The 16,584-nt window shown below is 43.4% G+C and overlaps 1 protein-coding gene across 2 annotated transcripts in view; it reads left to right on the forward strand.

Moving 5' to 3' along the window:
- Positions 1-1,137: 1,137 nt before the first annotated feature.
- INO80D (INO80 complex subunit D) overlaps positions 1,138-16,584 on the forward strand; it is a 76,035-nt gene continuing 60,588 nt past the window's right edge. For both annotated transcript variants that reach the window (XM_077275758.1, XM_077275759.1), the window contains exon 1: positions 1,138-1,538. The gene's annotated coding sequence lies outside the window, so the exon portion shown is untranslated. The remainder of the gene's footprint in view (positions 1,539-16,584) is intronic.

Consider the following 16,584-nt stretch of genomic DNA (forward strand, 5'->3'; position numbering starts at 1 on the left):
GAGTATTATACATTATTACTATACAGGGTATATAGCTGTAGGAGTATTATACATTATTACTAGACAGAGTATATAGCTATAGGAGTATTATACATTATTACTATACAGAGTATATAGCTATAGGAGTATTATACATTATTACTAGACAGAGTATATAGCTATAGGAGTATTATACATTATTACTATACAGGGTATATAGCTGTAGGAGTATTATACATTACTACTAGACAGGATATAGGAGTATTATACATTATTACTATACAGAGTATATAGCTATAGGAGTATTATACATTATTACTATACAGGGTATATAGCTGTAGGAGTATTATACATTACTACTAGACAGGATATAGGAGTATTATACATTATTACTATACAGAGTATATAGCTATAGGAGTATTATACATTATTACTATACAGAGTATATAGCTATAGGAGTATTATACATTATTACTATACAGGGTATATAGCTGTAGGAGTATTATACATTACTACTAGACAGGATATAGGAGTATTATACATTATTACTATACAGAGTATATAGCTATAGGAGTATTATACATTATTACTATACAGAGTATATAGCTATAGGAGTATTATACATTATTACTATACAGAGTATATAGCTATAGGAGTATTATACATTATTACTATACAGGGTATATAGCTGTAGGAGTATTATACATTACTACTAGACAGGATATAGGAGTATTATACATTATTACTATACAGAGTATATAGCTATAGGAGTATTATACATTATTACTACACAGGGTATATAGCTATAGGAGTATTATACATTATTACTATACAGAGTATATAGCTATAGGAGTATTATACATTATTACTATACAGAGTATATAGCTATAGGAGTATTATACATTATTACTATACAGGGTATATAGCTATAGGAGTATTATACATTATTACTATACAGAGTATATAGCTGTAGGAGTATTATACATTACTACTAGACAGGATATAGGAGTATTATACATTATTACTATACAGAGTAGTATATTGATATAGGAGTAGTGTCCATTATTACACACAGATTATGACATATTATTACCATACAGAGTATTATCCATTATTGCACATCATCACTATACCGCTGGGTATTCTCACACACTGAGGCTGGACACAGAGATGCTGCAGAGCGGCGGTGGCCGCTGAGGGCAGAGCAGCGCCCCGGTGTCATGTCCTCTGAGCGCCGGTAGTGGTGCTGTCGGAGGCAGCCGCAGGAGGAGCAGCCCAGCCTTCCCTGCTGGAGAATACATCCAGGGATTCCCTTCCAGGCTCCGGCCCCCGCTCTGTTACTACGAGATTTTTTATGACCTCCACCCCCTCCCTCCTTCCCCCGTAGAAATTAATGCGCTTCGTACAGTTATTACTGGGGTCCTGGCTGGAAGGAGGAGATCCAGAGCGGCACAGCGCCCCCGGTCCGGATCGCAGCCGGCTGGGGAGGTCCTGGGATCTGACAGCCAAACAGAAAAGGGGGGAGAAAGGAGGAGAGAAAAAAAAAGCAGCTTGGAAAGGTAAGTGGAGAACACTGGGCCAGAGCGAGGCCTCGGCCTGCAGTGAAGCGATCGTGCCGGCTGGTGGCACACTGCTGCTGGGCGCTAAATGTAGGACAGGCCGAGGCTCCGGTGGGCCTCACTAGGCCGGGAGATGGGACGTCTCCTCATTCCCCCACATTGCTCCGCTCATTTTCTGCTGTGAGTTAGTAATGCCGCAGCGGGCCAGAGAATGCCGGCAAATCTCACAGCACAGAAGCGCCGGTTCCGGCCGAGCGGACGAGGCCTCTGCTCTCCGGGGGGGCGGGAGACACAGACCCGCTCCTGTGTGCTGTGCCGGCTGGAGTAGCGGGGTTATCCCGCGGAGGCCGGGAGGAGCGGCCGCTCTGCTCTACTGCTCACCGGAGACTGCTGGGCGCCGGTGTCACTGCCCTGTCACCGGTGTGTGCGGTGTATGTTGTGTGTCATATGTGCACTGTGTGTGTATGCTGTGCCCCTATGCAGTGTATATGTGTGATATATGTGTGATACATGTGTGTATACTGTGCACAGTGTGTGATATGTGCAGTGTGTGTGATACATGTGTATTCTGTGCCCCTGTGTGATACATGTGTATTCTGTGCAGTGTGTGGTATGCATATGTGTATACTGTGCCCCTGTGCACTGTGTGTGATACATGTGTATACCGTGCCTCTGTGCAGTGTGTGTGATACATATGTGTATACTGTGCCCCCTGTGCAGTGTGTGTGATACATGTGTGTATACTGTGCTCCCTTGCAGTGTGTGTGAGATATATGTGTATTCTGTGCCCCCTGTGCAGTGTGTGATACATGTGTATACTGTGCCCCCTTGCAGTGTGTGTGAGATATATGTGTATTCTGTGCCCCCTGTGCAGTGTGTGATACATATGTGTATACTGTGCTCCCTTGCAGTGTGTGTGAGATATATGTGTATTCTGTGCCCCCTGTGCAGTGTGTGAGATGTGTGTACACTGTGCCCCCTTGCAGTGTGTGTGATACATATGTGTATACTGTGCCCCCTGTGCAGTGTGTGTGATACATATGTGCAGGGTCGTCTTATTTTGTCTTGTTTTGCTTTATCACTGTATTGTTACCTATGACTGTTGTGTTTGAAACTGTTAAACTGTAAAGCGTTGAGGAATATGTTGGTGCTATATAAATAAAGATTATTTATTATTATTATTATACTGTGCCCCCTGTGCAGTGTGTGATACATACGGTATGTGTGTACTGTGCCCCTGTGCAGTGTGTGTGAGATGTGTGTATACTGTGCCCACCTGTGCAGTGTGTGTGATACATATGTGTATACTGTGCCCCTGTGCACTGTGTGATACATGTGTATACTGTGCCCCCTGTGCAGTGTGTGTGATACATATGTGTATACTGTGCCTCCTGTGCAGTGTGTGTAATACATATGTGTATACTGTGCCCCCTTGCAGTGTGTGTGATACATATGTGTGTACTGTGCCCCTGTGCAGTGTGTAAGATATTTGTATTCTGTGCCCCCTGTGCAGTGTGTGTGATACATATGTGTATTCTGTGCCCCCTGTGCAGTGTGTGTGATACATATGTGTATACTGTGCCCCCTGTGCAGTGTGTGTGATACATATGTGTATACTGTGCCCCCTGTGCAGTGTGTGTGATACATATGTGTATACTGTGCCTCCTGTGCAGTGTGTGTAATACATGTGTATACTGTGCCCCCTTGCAGTGTGTGTGATACATATGTGTGTACTGTGCCCCTGTGCAGTGTGTAAGATATTTGTATTCTGTGCCCCCTGTGCAGTGTGTGTGATACATATGTGTATACTGTGTCCCCTGTGCAGTGTGTGTGATACATATGTGTATACTGTGCCCCCTGTGCAGTGTGTGTGATACATATGCGTATAGTGTGCCCCTGTGCACTGTGTTACATATGTGTATACTGTGCACTGTTACAGATGTGTATACTGTGCCCATGTGCACTGTTACAGATGTGTATACTGTGCACTGTGTGTGTTACAGATGTGTATACTGTGCACTGTGTGTGTTACAGATGTGTATACTGTGCACTGTGTGTGTTACAGATGTGTATACTGTGCACTGTGTGTGTTACAGATGTGTATACTGTGCACTGTGTGTGTTACAGATGTGTATACTGTGCACTGTGTGTGTTACAGATGTGTATACTGTGCACTGTGTGTGTTACAGATGTGTATACTGTGCACTGTGTGTGTTACAGATGTGTATACTGTGCACTGTGTGTGTTACAGATGTGTGCACTGTGTGTGTTACAGATGTGTATACTGTGCACTGTGTGTTACAGATGTGTATACTGTGCACTGTGTGTGTTACAGATGTGTATACTGTGCACTGTGTGTGTTACAGATGTGTATACTGTGCACTGTGTGTGTTACAGATGTGTATACTGTGCACTGTGTGTTACAGATGTGTATACTGTGCACTGTGTGTGTTACAGATGTGTATACTGTGCACTGTGTGTGTTACAGATGTGTATACTGTGCACTGTGTGTGTTACAGATGTGTATACTGTGCACTGTGTGTGTTACAGATGTGTATACTGTGCACTGTGTGTGTTACAGATGTGTATACTGTGCACTGTGTGTGTTACAGATGTGTATACTGTGCACTGTGTGTGTTACAGATGTGTATACTGTGCACTGTGTGTGTTACAGATGTGTATACTGTGCCCCTGTGCACTGTGTGTGTTACAGATGTGTATACTGTGCACTGTGTGTGTTACAGATGTGTATACTGTGCACTGTGTGTGTTACAGATGTGTATACTGTGCACTGTGTGTGTGTTACAGATGTGTATACTGTGCACTGTGTGTGTGTTACAGATGTGTATACTGTGCACTGTGTGTGTTACAGATGTGTATACTGTGCACCGTGTGTGTGTTACAGATGTGTATACTGTGCACCGTGTGTGTGTGTGTTACAGATGTGTATACTGTGCACCGTGTGTGTGTGTTACAGATGTGTATACTGTGCACCGTGTGTGTGTGTGTTACAGATGTGTATACTGTGCACCGTGTGTGTTACAGATGTGTATACTGTGCACCGTGTGTGTGTGTGTTACAGATGTGTATACTGTGCACCGTGTGTGTGTGGTGTGTGTTACAGATGTGTATACTGTGCCTCCTGTGCAGTGTGTGTGATGCTTATGTGTATTCTCTGCCTCCTGTGCAGTGTGTGTGATGCTTATGTGTATTCTCTGCCTCCTGTGCAGTGTGTGTGATGCTTATGTGTATTCTCTGCCTCCTGTGCAGTGTGTGTGATGCATATGTGTATACTGTTCCTCCTGTGCAGTGTGATGCATGTGTATACTGTGCCCCTGTGCAGTTTGTGATGCATATGTGTATACTGTGCCTCCTGTCCAGTGTGATGTGTATGTGTATACTGTGCAGTGTGTGTGTGTATGTGTGTGTGATACAGATGTGTATACTGTGCAGTGTGTGATACAGATGTGTATACCGTGCCCCTATGCAGTGTGTGATGGATGTGTATACTGTGCCCTGTGTGGGAGGTGTGTGCGTGTATACTGTGCCCTGTGTGGGAGGTGTGTGCGTGTATACTGTGCCCTGTGTGGGAGGTGTGTGCGTGTATACTGTGCCCTGTGGGAGGTGTGTGTGTGTACTGTGTCCTGTGGGAGGCGTGTGTGTATATACTGTGCCCTGTGGGAGGCGTGTGTGTGTATACTGTGCCCTGTGTGGAAGGCGCGCTCGCTTGTGTGTATACTGTGCCCTGTGTGGAAGGCGCGCACGCATGTGTGTATACTGTGCCCTGTGTGGAAGGCGCGCACGCATGTGTGTATACTGTGCCCTGTGGGAGGTGTGTGTGTGTGTGTGTGTACTGTGTCCTGTGGGAGGCGTGTGTGTATATACTGTGTCCTGTGGGAGGCGTGTGTGTATACTGTGCCCTGTGGGAGGCGTGTGTGTGTATACTGTGCCCTGTGTGGAAGGCGCGCTCGCTTGTGTGTATACTGTGCCCTGTGTGGGAGGCGCGTGCGTGTGTGTGTATACTGTGCTCTGTGTGGGAGGCTCGCACGCATGTGTATACTGTGCCGTGTGTGGGAGCCGTGTGTGTATACTGTGCCCTGTGTAGGAGCTGTGTGTGTGTGTGTGTGTATAATGTGCGATGTGTGGGAGTCGTATGTTTATACTGTGCCCTGTGTGGGATACATATACACAGCACATAGGGCACAATATACATTGGCGGAAATAAGTGCTGTATATACTCGAGTATAAGCCGAGATTTTTTTGTGTGCTGAAAACTCACCCCTCGGCTTATACATGAGTCAATTGTCCAGAAAGCTGGCCGGGGAGGGGGAGCGGCGGAGCAGCATCAGGAGCCGGCGGCTGTGGCACAGTGACAGCTGCAGCCGCCGGCTAACAGAAAAGATCATACTCCTCCTCCGTCCCTGCATCTCCGTTGTCCCGGCAGCTCTCATCTCCTGTACTGAGTGGTCACGTGGTACCGCTCATTAAGGTAATGAATTTGTACGCGTCTCCACTCCCATAGGCATGGAGCACATATTCATTACCTTAATGAGCTGTACCACGTGACCGCTGAGCAGAGGAGAGCCGCCGGGACAACGGAGATGCGGTGACAGAGGGTGAGTAGGACAGCGGTCTGCCCACTATTTAAATGTGGCTTATAGGCAGGTGTTAATTATGAAAAAACATGCATCTTTTTCTCTGATTCGTTCTGAAGCTGAAAATGTATGTCCCATCACTATCAGATCTATATGATTCCAATATTTCTAACGTTCTTCCAGAGACATACGCCTGGATCAAAGTATAGCATTTGCCTTGCAGGAAACAGCAGTGTCTGTTTACAAAGCCGTTTCCATTTTGCTACCTATGGGTAAACACGAGTACCTCTGTTCAAACTCTCTGAAAAGTCCTTTTCTTGTCTTAATTATTTGTCCAATCTATAACACTTTGTTCACGTTCAATCGACATCTCCTTTTTCACTGCAGGGGCTCTTTGTCCTAAATGGGACTGCCTGCATTTTAAAGGGAATCTGTCACCACAAAATTCGCCTATAAGCTAAGGCCGCCGGCATCAGGGGCTTATCTACAGCATTCTGTAATGCTTTTTATGTATGTATATATATATATTTTTTTTTTTTTAATGGCAAGACCTGGAAATTTTGTCAAGGGTTTGTAGACTTTAACTATTCAGTTTATATTACATACTGCATATACACCACTTATTGTGTGTGACGGATTTCACAGGGAAAGGGGTGTGTCGCCTTCACTCACCTCTGGGGAGGGGAGAGAAAGACCCAACAGGGATCGTATCTCTGGCGCCACCACTTGCCCCAGGTCAGTCAAGGAACTGCACAAAAGGTTGCCGGAAATGCTTCCCTTAGGCTATGTTCACACTTTGCGTTTTTTGCTGCGGATCCGCAGCGGATTTGCAGCTGCGGATCCGCAGCCGTTTTCCATGCAGGGTACAGTACAATGTTACCCTATGGAAAACAAAAACCGCTGTGCCCACTTTGCATTTTCCGCTTGAAAATCAGCGCGGATTCTCTGCGGAAAAAAAGAAGTAGCATGTCAATTCTTTCTGCGGATTCCGCAGCGGTTTTCCACCTAAACCAATAGGAAAGTGCAGTTGGAAACCCGCAGTGGAATCCGCAGTAGAAACCGCACAAAAAACCACAGTGAAAACCACCGCGGTTTTGCACTGCGGTTTTTCCAAATCCGCAGCTGAAAAATCCGCAGCAAAAAAAGGATAGTGTGAACAAGGCCTTATAGGTTCCAGTTATTGACGTGCTCCCAGGGAGACAGGGAGAGGGGGATATATATATACAGTCATATGAAAAAGTTTGGGCACCCCTATTAATCTTAAGCTTAATGTTTTATAAAAATTGTTTTTTTTTTTTTGCAACAGCTATTTCAGTTTCATATATCTAATAACTGTTGGACACAGTAATGTTTCTGCCTTGAAATGAGGTTTATTGTACTAACTGAAAATGTGCAATCTGCATTCAAACAAAATTTGACAGGTGCATAAGTATGGGCACCCTTATCATTTTCTTGTTTTAAATACTCCTACCTACTTTTTACTGACTTACTACAGCACTTTTTTTGGTTTTGTAACCTCATTGAGCTTTGAACTTCATAGCTAGGTGTATGCAATCATGAGAAAAGCTACTTAAAGTGGCCACTTGCAAGTTGTTCTCCTGTTTGAATCTCCTCTGAAGAGTGGCATCATAGGCTCCTCAAAACAACTGTCAAATGATCTGAAAACAAAGATTATTCAACATAGTTGTTCAGGGGAAGGATACAAAAAGCTGTCTCAGAGGTTTAACCTGTCAATTTCCACTGTGAGGAACATAGTAAGGAAATGGAAGAACACAGGTACAGTTCTTGTTAAGGCCAGAAGTGGCAGGCCAAGAAAAACATCAGAAAGGCAGAGAATAAGAATGGTGAGATCAGTCAAGGACAATCCTCAGGCCACCTCCAGAGATCTGCAGCATCAACTTGCTGCAGATGGTGTCACTGTGCATCGGTCAACTATACAACACACTTTGCACAAGGAGAAGCTGTATGGGAGAGTGATGCGAAAGAAGCCGTTTCTGCAAGCATGCCACAAACAGAGTCGGCTGAGGTATGCAAAAGCACATTTGGAGAAGCCAATTTCTTTTTGGAAGCAGGTCCTGTGGACTCATGAAACCAAGATTGAGTTGTTTGGTAATACAAAAAGGTGTTATGCATGGCGGCAAAAAAACAGTGCGTTGAATAGTTGACCGATGCACAGTGACACCATCTGCAGCAAGTTGATGCTGCAGCTCTCTGGAGATGGTCTGAGGATTGTCCTTGACTGATCTCACCATTCTTCTTCTCTGCCTTTCTGATGTTTTTCTTGGCCTGCCACTTCTGGAATTAACAAGAACTGTACCTGTGTTCTTCCATTTCCTTACTATGTTCCTCACCGTGGAAATTGACAGGTTAAACCTCTGAGACAGCTTTTTGTATCCTTCCCCTGAACAACTATGTTGAATAATCTTTGTTTTCAGATCATTTGACAGTTGTTTTGAGGAGCCCATGATGCCACTCTTCGGATGAGATTCAAACAGGAGAACAACTTGCAAGTGGCCACTTTAAGTAGCTTTTCTCATGATTGCATACACCTGGCTATGAAGTTCAAAGCTCAATGAGGTTACAAAACCAAAAAAAGTGCTTTAGTAAGTGAGTAAAAAGTAGGTAGGAGTTTTAAAACAAGAAAATGATAAGGGTGCCCATACTTATGCACCTGTCAAATTTTGTTTGAATGCAGATTGCACATTTTCTGTTAGTACAATAAACCTCATTTCAAGGCAGAAACATTACTGTGTCCAACAGTTATTAGATACATGAAACTGAAATAGCTGTTGCAAAAAAACAATTTTTATGAAACATTAAGCTTAAGATTAATAGGGGTGCCCAAACTTTTTCATATGACTGTGTATGTATATACAGGTCCTTCTCAAAAAATTAGCATATAGTGTTAAATTTCATTATTTACCATAATGTAATGATTACAATTAAACTTTCATATATTATAGATTCATTATCCACCAACTGAAATGTGTCAGGTCTTTTATTGTTTTAATACTGATGATTTTGGCATACAACTCCTGATAACCCAAAAAACCTGTCTCAATTAATTAGCATATCAAGAAAAGGTTCTCTAAATGACCTATTACCCTAATCTTCTGAATCAACTAATTAACTCTAAACACATGCAAAAGATACCTGAGGCTTTTAAAAACTCCCTGCCTGGTTCATTACTCAAAACCCCCATCATGGGTAAGACTAGCGACCTGACAGATGTCAAGAAGGCCATCATTGACACCCTCAAGCAAGAGGATAAGACCCAGAAAGAAATTTCTCAACAAATAGGCTGTTCCCAGAGTGCTGTATCAAGGCACCTCAATGGTAAGTCTGTTGGAAGGAAACAATGTGGCAGAAAACGCTGTACAACGAGAAGAGGTGACCGGAACCTGAGGAAGCAGTGGACTGAGTCTGGTGTGGAAACATCCAGAGCCACCGTGCACAGGCGTGTGCAGGAAATGGGCTACAGGTGCCGCATTCCCCAGGTAAAGCCACTTTTGAACCACAAACAGCGGCAGAAGCGCCTGACCTGGGCTACAGAGAAGCAGCACTGGACTGTTGCTAAGTGGTCCCAAGTACTTTTTTCTGATGAAAGCAAATTTTGCATGTCATTCGGAAATCAAGGTGCCAGAGTCTGGAGGAAGACTGGGGAGAAGGAAATGCCAAAATGCCTGAAGTCCAGTGTCAAGTACCCACAGTCAGTGATGGTGTGGGGTGCCATGTCAGCTGCTGGTGTTGGTCCACTGTGTTTCATCAAGGGCAGGGTCAATGCAGCTAGCTATCAGGAGATTTTGGAGCACTTCATGCTTCCATCGGCTGAAATGCTTTATGGAGATGAAGATTTCATTTTTCAGCACGACCTGGCACCTGCTCACAGTGCCAAAACCACTGGTAAATGGTTTACTGACCATGGTATTACTGTGCTCAATTGGCCTGCCAACTCTCCTGACCTGAACCCCATAGAGAATCTGTGGGATATTGTGAAGAGAAAGTTGAGAGACGCAAGACCCAACACTCTGGATGAGCTTAAGGCCGCTATTGAAGCATCCTGGGCCTCCATAACATCTCAGCAGTGTCACAGGCTGATTGCCTCCATGCCACGCCGCATTGAAGCAGTCATATCTGCCAAAGGATTCCCGACCAAGTATTGAGTGCATAACTGAACATTATTATTTGATGGTTTTTTTGTTTGTTATTAAAAAACACTTTAATTTGATTGGTCGGGTGAAATATGCTAATTTATTGAGACAGGTTTTTTGGGTTATCAGGAGTTGTAGGCCAAAATCATCAGTATTAAAACAATAAAAGACCTGACAAATTTCAGTTGGTGGATAGTGAATCTATAATATATGAAACTTTAATTGTAATCATTACATTATGGTAAATAATGAAATTTAACACTATATGCTAATTTTTTGAGAAGGACCTGTACACTGGACCCTATGGAGATTGTAGTGATGGGTAATTCTACTAATGAAGGTAACTGAGGTCGTCACGCAGGTATGCCATCAAAGGGATTGTCCCATGGACAGCGTTTATCACCAATCCACAGGATAAGTTATAGCTGCATAAACACTGACCTCCCCATTAGTCATGAGAATAAGCGTTCTATGTCCCATTTTACAATAAATCAGAGGTCACACATTCCCACTACACTTTATTCAATGTCTCTGAGAGACAAAAAAACAGGTGCAGCTTTATAACTGTAGACGGGGTGGGACCACTGGTGTAGGACCACCCAATGATCTTGCATTCATCACCTATCCTGAACATAGGATCACAAGAAAAAAAAAATGATACATGTAAATAAACACTGGGTACTTTTTTAACGCTATTTTGATCCAAAAAGCACAAAAGCCGCCCCACAGCGACAAGATGTACCCATTCAGGTCCTATCTAATATTAACCCCTTCACCCCCAAGGGTGGTTTGCACGTTAATGACCGGGCCAATTTTTGTAATTCTGACTACTGTCTCTTTATGAGGTTATAACTCTGGAACGCTTCAACGGATCTTGGCGATTCTGACATTGTTTTCTCGTGACATATTGTACTTCATGATAGTCGTAAAATTTCTTCGATATAACTTGCGTTTATTTGTGAAAAAAACGAATATTTGGCGAAAATTTCGCAATTTTCCAACTTTGAATTTTTATGCCCTTAAATCACAGACATATGTCACGCAAAATACTTAATAAGTAAAATTTCCCACATGTCTACTTTACATCAGCACAATTTTGGAACCAAAATTTTTTTTTGTGACGGAGTTATAAGGGTTAAAAGTTGACCAGCAATTTCTCATTTTTACAACACCATTTTTTTTTTTAGGGACCACATCTCATTTGAAGTCATTTTGAGGGGTCTATATGATAGAAAATACCCAAGTGTGACACCATTCTAAAAACTGCACCCCTCAAGGTACTCAAAACCACTTTCAAGAAGTTTATTAACCCTTCAGGTGTTTCACAGGAATTTTTGGAATGTTTAAATAAAAATGAACATTTAACTTTTTTTCACACAAAATTTATTTCAGCTCCAATTTGTTTTATTTTACCAAGGGTAAAAGGAGAAAATAGACCCCAAAATTTGTTGTACAATTTGTCCTGAGTACGCTGATACCCCATATGTGGGGGTAAACCACTGTTTGGGCGCATGGCAGAGCTCGGAAGGAAAGGAGCGCCATTTGACTTTTCAGTGCAAAATTGACTGGAATTGAGATGGGACGCCATGTTGCATTTGGAGAGCCCCTGATGTGCCTAAACATTGAAACCCCCCACAAGTGACACCATTTTGGAAAGTAGACCCCCTAAGGATCTTATCTAGATGTGTGGTGAGCACTTTGACCTAACAAGTGCTTCACAGAAGTTTATAATGCAGAGCCGTAAAAATAAAAAATCATATTTTTTCACAAAAATGATCTTTTCGCCCCCATTTTTTTATTTCCCCAAGGGTAAGAGAAGAAATTAGACCACAAAAGTTGTTGTGCAATTTGTCTTGAGTACGACGATACCCCATATGTGGGGGTAAACCACTGTTTGGGCGCATAGCAGAGCTCGGAAGGGAAGGAGCGCTATTTTACTTTTCAATGCAAAATTGACTGGAATTAAGATGGGATGCCATGTTGCGTTTGGAGAGCCCCTGATGTGCCTAAACATTAAAAACCCCCACAAGTGACACCATTTTGGAAAGTAGACCCCCTAAGGAACTTATCTAGATGTGTTTTGAGAGCTTTGAACCCCCAAGTGTTTCACTACAGTTTATAACACAGAGCCGTGAAAATAAAAATTCCTTTTTTTTTTCACAAAAATGATTTTTTAGCCCCCAGTTTTGTATTTTCACAAGGGTATCAGGATATATTGGACCCCAAAAGTTGTTGTCCAATTTGTCCTGAGTATGCTGATACCCCATATGTGGGGGGGAACCACTGTTTGGGCGCATGACAGAGCTCGGAAGGGAAGGAGCGCCATTTGGAATGCAGACTTAAATGGATTTGTCTGCAGGCATCACGTTGCATTTGCAGAGCCCCTGATGTACCCAAACAGTACAAACCCCCCACAAGTGACCCCATATTGGAAACTAGACCCCTCAAGGAACTTATCTAGTTGTGTTGTGAGAACTTTGAACCCCCAAGTGTTTCACTACAGTTTATAACGCAGAGCCGTGAAAATCAAAAAATCTTTTTTTTCCCACAAAACTTATTTTTTGGCCCCCAGTTTTGTATTTTCCCAAGGGTAGCAGGAGAAATTGGACCCCAACAGATGATGTCCAATTTGTCCTGAGTACGCTGATACCCCATATGTTGGGGTAAACCCCTGTTTGGGCACACGGGAGAGCTCTGAAGGGAAGGAGCACTGTTTTCCTTTTTCAACGCAGAATTGGCTGGAATTCAGATGGGATGCCATGTCCCGTTTGAAGAGCCCCTGATGTGCCTAAACAGTGGAAACCCCCCAATTATAACTGAAACCCTAATCCAAACACATCCCTTACCCTAATCCCAACAGTAACCCTAACCACTCCTCTAACCCAGACACACCCAACCCTATTCCCAACCGTAAATGTAATCCAAACCCTAACCCTATCTTTAGCCCCAACCCTAACCCTAGCCCCAACCCTAGCCCCAACCCTAGCCATAACCCTAGCCCTAACCCTAGCAATAACCCTAGCCCTATCACTAGCCGTAACACTAGCCCTAACTCTAGCCCTAACCCTAATGGGAAAATGGAAATAAAAAATACATTTTTTAATTTTTTTATTTTTCCCTAACTAAGGGGGTGATGAAGGGGGGTTTGATTTACTTTTATAGCGGGTTATTTAGCGGATTTTTATGATTGGCAGCCGTCACACACTGAAAGACGCTTTTCATTGCAAAAAATATTTTTTGCGTTCCCTCATTTTGAGAGCTGTAATTTTTCCATATTTGAGTCCACAGAGTCATGTGAGATCTTGTTTTTTGCGGGACGAGTTGACGTTTTTATTGGTAACATTTTCGGACACGTGACATTTTTTGATCGCTTTTTATTCCGATTTTTGTGAGGCAGAGTGATCAAAAACCAGCTATTCATGAATTTCTTTTGGGGGAGGCGTTTATACCGTTCCGCGTTTGGTAAAATTGATAAAGCAGTTTTATTCGTCGGGTCAGTACGATTACAGCGATATCTCATTTATATCATTTTTTTTATGTTTTGGCGCTTTTATACGATAAAAACTATTTTATAGAAAAAATAATTATTTTGGTATCGCTTTATTCTCAGGACTATAACTTTTTTATCTTTTTGCTGATGATGCTGTATGGCGGCTCGTTTTTTGCGGGACAAGATGACGTTTTCAGTGGTACCATGGTTATTTATATCAGTCTTTTTGATCGCATGTTATTCCACTTTTTGTTCGGCGGTATGATAATAAAGCGTTGTTTTTTGCCTCGTTTTTTTTTTTTTTTTTTCTTACGGTGTTTACTGAAGGGGTTAACTAGTGGGGCAGTTTTATAGGTTGGGTTGTTACGGACGCGGCGATACTAAATATGTGTACTTTTATTGTTTTTTTTATTTTATTTAGCTAAAGAAATGTATTTATGGGAATAATATATTTTTTTTTTTCTTTATTTAGGTTTTTTTTTTTTTTTTTTTTTTTTTTTTACACACATGTGGGGAATTTTTTTTAAACTTTTTTACTTTGTCCCAGGGGGGGGACATTACAGATCATTGATCTGACAGTGTGCACAGCACTCTGTCAGATCGACGATCTGCTGTGCAGGGCTGCAGGCTTACCAGCGCCTGCTCTGAGCAGGCACTCGGTAAGCCACCTCCCTCCCTGCAGGACCCGGATGCCGCGGCCATCTTGGATCCGGGACCTGCGGCGAGGAGGGAGGTAGGAGACCCTCGGAGCAACGCGATCACATCGCGTTGCTCCGGGGGTCTCAAGGAAGCCTTCAGGGAGCCCCCTCCCTGTGCGATGCTTCCCTATACCGCTGGTACACCGCGATCATGTTTGATCGCGGTGTGCCGGGGGTTAATGTGCCGGGGGCGGTCCGTGACCGCTCCTGGCACATAGTGCCGGATGTCAGCTGCGATATGCAGCTGACACTCGGCCGCGCTCCCCCCGTGAGCGCCGCTGATCGGTGATGACGTACTATCCCGTCGGTGGTCATACGGGCCCACCCCACCTCGACGGGATAGTACGTCAGATGTCAGAAAGGGGTTAAAACCTCACCTTGTGTTACCCGACCTCAATATACAGTTAGGTCCATATATATTTGGACAGAGACAACATTTTTCTCATTTTGGTTATAGACATTACCACAATGAATTTTAAACAAAACAATTCAGATGCAGTTGAAGTTCAGACTTTCAGCTTTCATTTGAGGGTATCCACATTAAAATTGGATGAAGGGTTTAGGAGTTTCAGCTCCTTAACATGTGCCACCCTGTTTTTAAAGGGACCAAAAGTAATTGGACAGATTCAATAATTTTAAATAAAATGTTAATTTCTAGTACTTGGTTGAAAACCCTTTGTTGGCAATGACTGCCTGAAGTCTTGAACTCATGGACATCACCAGACATTGTGTTTCCTCCTTTTTGATGCTCTCCCAGGCCTTCACTGCGGTGGTTTTCAGTTGCTGTTTGTTTGTGGGCCTTTCTGTCTGAAGTTTAGTCTTTAACAAGTGAAATGCTGCTCAATTGGGCTGAGATCAGGTGACTGACTTGGCCATTCAAGAATATTCCACTTCTTTGCTTTAATTAACTCCTGGGTTGCTTTGGCTTTATGTTTTGGGTCATTGTCCATCAGTAGTATGAAACAACGACCAATCAGTTTGGCTGCATTTGGCTGGCTCTGAGCACACCGTATGTCTCTGAATACCTCAGAATTCATTCGGCTGCTTTTGTCCTGTGTCACATCATCAATAAACACTAGTGACCCAGTGCCACTGGCAGCCATGCATGCCCAAGCCATCACACTGCCTCCGCCGTGTTTTACAGATGATGTGGTATGCTTTGGATCATGAGCTGTACCACGCCTTCGCCATACTTTTCTCTTTCCATCATTCTGGTGGAGGTTGATCTTGGTTTCATCTGTCCAAAGAATGTTCTTCCAGAACTGTGCTGGCTTTTTTAGATGTTTTTTAGCAAAGTCCAGTCTAGCCCTTTTATTCTTGATGCTTATGAGTGGCTTGCACCGTGCAGTGAACCCTCTGTATTTACTTTCATGCAGTCTTCTCTTTATGGTAGATTTGGATATTGATACGCCTACCTCCTGGAGAGTGTTGGTCACTTGGTTGGCTGTTGTGAAGAGGTTTCTCTTCACCATGGAGATTATTCTGCGATCATCCACCGCTGTTGTCTTCCGTGGGCGCCCAGGTCTTTTTGCCTTGATGAGTTCACCAGTGCTTCCCTTTTCTCAGGATGTACCAAACTGTAGATGTTGCCACTCCTAATATTGTAGCAATTTCTCGGATGGGTTTTTTCTGTTTTCGCAGCTTAAGGATGGCTTGTTTCACCTGCATGGAGAGCTCCTTTGACCGCATGTTTACTTCACAGCAAAACCTTCCAAATGCAAGCACCACACCTCAAATAAACTCCAGGCCTTTTATCTGCTTAATTGAGAATGACATAACGAAGGGATTGCCCACACCTGTCCATGAAATAGCCTGAGGCTACGTTCACACGGTGCGGTTTTTGGTGTGGATCCGCAGCGGAATTGCAGCTGCGGATCCGCATCCTTTTTCCATGCAGGTTACAGTACAATGTAACCCAATGGAAAACAAAACCCGCTGTGCCGACGATCCTTTTTTCCCCAGGAAAATCAGCGCGGATTTGCCTGCGGAAAAAAGAAGTACCATGTCAATTCTTTCTGCGGATTCCGCTGCGGGTTTCCAACAGCACCAATAGGAAACTGCAGTTGGAAACCCGCAGTGGAATCCGCAGTAGAAAAAGGATCAAAACCCGCA

This window comes from Ranitomeya variabilis, chromosome 7, assembly GCF_051348905.1.
Source record: "Ranitomeya variabilis isolate aRanVar5 chromosome 7, aRanVar5.hap1, whole genome shotgun sequence".
NCBI lineage: Eukaryota > Metazoa > Chordata > Amphibia > Anura > Dendrobatidae > Ranitomeya > Ranitomeya variabilis.